The sequence below is a fragment of the Triticum dicoccoides genome, chromosome 5A, assembly GCF_002162155.2.
Source record: "Triticum dicoccoides isolate Atlit2015 ecotype Zavitan chromosome 5A, WEW_v2.0, whole genome shotgun sequence".
Lineage (NCBI taxonomy): Eukaryota > Viridiplantae > Streptophyta > Magnoliopsida > Poales > Poaceae > Triticum > Triticum dicoccoides.
The window spans coordinates 240,728,397-240,734,396 of NC_041388.1; positions in this window are offsets into that span (position 1 = coordinate 240,728,397).

Consider the following 6,000-nt stretch of genomic DNA (forward strand, 5'->3'; position numbering starts at 1 on the left):
AAAAGAACTAGTTGCCATCAAAACAAAAAAGTCCAGTATAAAATTGCCATGGTTGTTGACCCATTTTTTCGAGAGTACGCAAATTACGTACCATAGCTTTATAGAAGAAGAGAATTGCAAGTACAAAACGACTACCACTCACTGCGAACAACGAGCGTAGCACCCACTCCACAACCGGCTAGTCCAAGGAAAACCATCAACGACAACACAACTACGACGCAAAAGTCCCTACCCTAATTCGAAAACCTCATCGCGTCTCGACCGACGTCAGTCACCTCCGAAGAACAGCAGCTCTCGCCAAGCTTCCCTCGTCAACGCACCATCCCCCCTTGATGCCTAAAGGAGGTGGCAAGAGGATGGCAGGACTCAATCCGACCTGAGAAAGGCACCGTCTTGGATTCACCACCGACGACCGTACATTGCGCCGGAGAAGAACGAACTAGGGTAGCGGCAAACACCGGTGGAGCGCAACATAGGACCTCCAAACCATGTCTCCTGGCACAATGCTCCCAACAGAGAGGCGACATCGAAGACGCCGCCGTCGTGCCGATCCCACACCGAATCAAGGCTTTCGCCCGGAGACAACGACCAACACCAAGAAGACAAGGAAAATGGCGACACACTCGGCGACGCCTCCAGGGAGGGGAACGACACCCACAGGTGCCATCGCCGCCGGCCCGGCCAGAACCGGACAGGATTTTCATCCGTAATGTCACTCATCGCCACACCTCAAGGTTTGGGGAGGCACTGTCCATGAATCCTTGCATCGCCATCACCGCAGCAAACTGCCAACGAAGCTGCACAGTCGTGATCCTCCAACACCAGCACCGCCGAGAGAACACGCCACCAACAATCCAGATGAGGAGCCGTCGCATCCTACCACGCCGTGCAAGGACCTACTCCACCACGTCGGCCTTCACCCGCACCAGGGACTGCCAGGCGATGGAGACAACACCAAAGACCCAGATCGAATCTGAGACGATTCAGATCCGTCCCGCACCTCCATCCACAATCCAGCGCCCGCGCCTCCGAGAGCACCACCGCAAGCCCCTCACGAGGAGGCAGCCAGCCGCCCGCAGGATCTCCTTCCTGGCTGGGCCTCCTCAGCGCTGCCGCCTCCATGGCTGAGCTCGCGCCGCCGCCACCATCAGCGCCCGCGCACCACCAACCTCCACCACTCTGCAGTAGCTCTCCTGGATCCGCCTCTCCGTCGCGCTCTCCGCCGTGCGCCGACGACCATCGTCGCGAATCGGGCCGCCGGCCACCCCACCACCATGGCCGTCCCAGAGACGTCCCGCTCCGCGCGAAGGGGATCCGTCGGGGGAGGGGGGGGGGTGCCGCCAGCACCCGCCGCCTTCGGCAGCCGGGCGCGGCCGGCACCGCCGGCGGCAGCGGCCGGAGGAGGCGGTCTGAGGGCTTGGCTGTTCTAGGGTTGGGGGAGCCTCCAGAGCCGCACACGCGTGTGACCCGGGAGGCGAGGGGAAAGTTGTTGTTGACCCATTTTCAAAGTGACCATAAAATGGACAAAAAAAATACCTTGAGTTGTTGATCCACTTTTTGGCCCCCGTCGTCCTCGGTAACCAAAATGAAAAATGTTATGGATTTTCAATGTGACCTTAAATGAATTTGGCATGTCATCATAAATGAATTTGCCATGTTATGAAGAAAAAACTGTAGAAAAAGGAAAATGTTACAAATGTGCCATGCGACAATAATAGAATTTGCAGTGTGAACAAAATGAATTTGCCATGTGAAAATAATAGAATTTTCTTTAGAAGCAAAAAAATGCCGTTGTTCAATTTTTTTCCAAAGGTACAAAAAGAAAAAAGTCATGGCAATCACATCTGTACATAGTCGCAAATATTATGTGCATGATGGCAACAAAAAATGTGTATTCATGAAGAAAAATGTTCTTGGCAATTTTGCATTTATACCATGATGACAAGAAATATGGAATGAAAATTTATATGCTATCTTTTCTATGTAAATCAAGAGACAAAAATGTGGATTAAAAAATTGCCGTGCATGTAAAGTATTGTTGCCATGGCAAAATAAAAGTAAAACTTCCCATGCTCCCTAGAAGTAATTTTTTCATGAGTGACAAAGAGTAAAAATTGCCATGTATGTTAAATAAAAATTGCCATGGCAACAAAAGGTTAATTTTTCCATGCCAACAAAAGGTTAATTTTGCCATGCCAAATAAAGGTTCATTGTGCCATGGTAATTTTTTCCATGTATGTTAAAGTAAACTTGCCATGTATTTAAAAGTAAAGTAAAATTTTGACATGATAAAATAGAGTAAAATTTGCCATTTTTGTAATAGTAAATTTACCAACTATTTAAAGGTAAAATTTCCATGGCAAAAATAAAGGAAAAAGTTGACATGGAAAAATAGAGTAAAATTTGCCATGTACTCCCCCCGTCCCAAAATAAGTGACTCAACTTTATACTAACATTGTACTAAAGTTAGTGCGAAGTCGAGTCACTTAATTTGGGACGGAGGGAGTATGTAATAGTAAATTTGCCAAGCAGTTAAAAGTAAATTTGCCATGGCAATGAAGGTAAAAAATTGCAATGGAGAACTAAAGTAAAAGTTGACATGGCAATGTAGAAAGTTTCATTTGCCATGCACCATGAATTGTCCTTTAGTTTTCTATGGTCGAAAAAGTGCTTAAAATTTTCCATGGCCAATTTATAAAATTTGCCATCCTCGGCAAACTAAATTTGCCATGGTCGATTACTAAAACTTGCCATGGTCCAAAAAGTGCTTAAAATTTTCCATGGCCAATTTATAAAATTTGCCATCGTTAGTAAACTAAATTTACCATGGTCAATTACTAAAACTTGCCATGGTCGAAAAGTACATAAAATTTGCCATGGTTGATTACTAAAACTTGCCATGGTCAAAAAGTACTTAAAACTTGGCATGGTCGATTACTAAAATTTGCCATGGTCGAAAAAGTGCGATGGTCAATAAACTAAAATTGTCATGCTCAAATACTAGAATTTGCCATGACTGAAAAAGTACTTAGAATTTGCCATTGTAAATAAACTAAATTTGCCATGGTCAATTACTAAAATTTGCCATGGTCAAAGAAGTACTTAAAATTGGCAATTTCCTAAATATTGCTAGGGTAGAAAAACTAAACAAATTGCAATGAACATTTTTGCGTGGCAAAAAAGGATTTTATGGTACCATATCATTTTGGCAACAATTTTATTTTGCACATGGAAAAAAACTAGAGAACACAAAATTTTAGTCCATCCAAATTTTATTTTACACCTAAAAATTGCCATGAGATGAGTCCATCCATTTTACACAAAATTGCCATGGAAAATATAAATTTGCATTGGTGGTATGTGTGAACTTGCCATGGCAACATGTTGAAAAGTTAGAACACAAAACTTAATTTGACACGGCGACAAAAAGTTGGCTTGGAAAGGAAACATGTTACATTATTTTTGCCATGATTAAGAAATAGTGTGACTTGCCATAAGAACAAAAAATGTTAAGTTCCAAAATAAATATATAAAGGATTTGTCATGGAAAATATTGAGACATGGCAAATTTTTAGAGATGAAAAATGTTGAGACATGGAATCTGTTCAAAAAATGACAAAAAATAACTAAAAATGTTTATTCCCTAAAATGAATGAAAAATTTGCCATGAAAAATTCTAGACAGCCCCTAAAATTGTCATGTGATCAGTCCATTCATTTTACACAAATTGCCATGTGCTATATATGAAAAATTCCTAAATTTGCCATGTAACTATTGCCAAACTTTTTTCTAACCCCCCCTAAGGCCTTGTTCATTTACTCCCTCCCCCCCGAGGTTTGCGGCCCAACCCCCGTGGATCCATGGGGATCGCCCCCGCCTGGGTGTGACCCCGGCCCATCTGTTAATGCATATTCGGTTAAGCCTGGAGTGGGTTCGTTCCCCGACTGAAACCTCTCCGGTCTTCGCGAACGCACGGGGAAAAATCATCGTCTCCCCACCCGCAGAAAGAAACTCCGAGCGACCTGAGGGGAACTCTCGCTTGCGGCGCAGCCCAAAGCGAACTCGTTCTGTGCCTGCTCAGGGGATAACCGAACATGATCTGTTGAGGGACGAATTTAGGAGATATGAGGCTTAATCCGTGCAGGGATTGGGTGACGGTGTAGGGATCACCCGATCCCTGGGTGGATTGGATCTGCTAGGGGGTTGGTCCTCTGCCTACTGAACAAGGTCTAAAGGATTTGTTATGAGCTAACTTGGGGATTTACCATGGGAAAAAGAAATTGCCATGGGAAAAAAGAGTAGTCGTGCTATGAGCTAACTTGAGTATTTGCCATGGGTTGTATTCCCCTCATGGTAAAAAATAGAAAGTTGCCATGACAAAATCATGAAAAATGTTACGCGGACGTAACAGGACTTGGCGACTCGTTTTCACAATCTTGTGTGCGACTAGTTTCAGCTAGATTATTAGTGCAAGTGTAACAATTTTGGGCATAGAAAGTAGGATGATTTGCACAGATTTTACAAAAAAAACTTACCCAGTTCAATCCAACAACGGTAAGCTTACATAGAGTTTTAGTAAAAATCTTACATAAACAAATATGAGTTTTAGTAGCAGGATATCTTGGGCCACCTTAACCCGAGAGTCCGAACCAAGGGTTGTGGGCGCGGGAAGGAGGCACAGAGGAAGTAGTAAATCTAAAATTGAAGGGTTATGGGGCGAGAGGGGAGGCATAAAGAAAGTAGTAAATTTCTTCACGGGTATAGAAAATCAATTGTTAGTGCTCTACTCTTCTACTTCCTCCGTTCCTAAATATAAGTCTTTAAAGATTCCTTAAAAAATTATTTTTAAAGATTTCAATATGGACTACATACATATGTATATAGACGTATTTTAGAGTGTAGATTCACTCATTTTGCTTCGTATATAGTCTATATTGCGATCTCTAAAAATACTTATATTTAGGAACGGAGGGAGTATATAAGGATGAAGGAAATATGCCCTAGAGGCAATAATAAAGTTATTATTTATTTTCTTATATCATGATAAATGTTTATTATTCATGCTAGAATTGTATTAACTAGAAACTTAATACATGTGTGAATACATAGACAAATAGAGTGTCACTAGTATGCCTCTACTTGACTAGCTCGTTGAATCAAAGATGGTTAAGTTTCCTAGCCTTAGACATGAGTTGTCATTTGATTAACGGGATCACATCATTAGAGAATGATGTGATTGACTTGACCCATTCTGTTAGCTTAGCACAATGATCGTTTAGTTTGTTGCTACTGCTTTCTTCATGACTTATACATGTTCCTCTGACTATGAGATTATGCAACTCCCGAATACCGGAGGAACACTTTGTGTGCTACCAAACGTCACAACGTAACTGGGTGATTATAAAGGTGCTCTACAGGTGTCTCCGATGGTACTTGTTGAGTTGGCATAGATCGAGATTAGGATTTGTCACTCCGATTGTTGGAGAGGTATCTCTGGGCCCTCTCGGTAATGCACATCACTATAAGCCTTGCAAGCAATGTGACTAATGAGTTAGTTACGGTATGATGTATTACGGAACGAGTAAAGAGACTTTCCGGTAATGAGATTGAACTAGGTATTGAGATACCGACGATCGAATCTTAGGCAAGTAACATACCGATGACAAAGGGAACAACGTATGCTGTTATGTGGTTTGACCGATAAAGATCTTCGTAGAATATGTAGGAACCAATATGAGTATCTAGGTTCTGCTATTGGTTATTGACCGGAGACGAGTCTCGGTCATGTCTACATAGTTCTCGAACCCGTAAGGTACGCACGCTTAAAGTTCGGTGACGATCGATAATATGTGTTTATGTGTTTTGATGTACCGAAGGTAGTTCGGAGTCCTGGATATGATCACGGACATGACGAGGAGTCTCGAAATGGTCGAGACATAAAGATTGATATATTGGAAGCCTATATTTGGACATCAGAATGGTTCCGGGTGAAATCGAGAT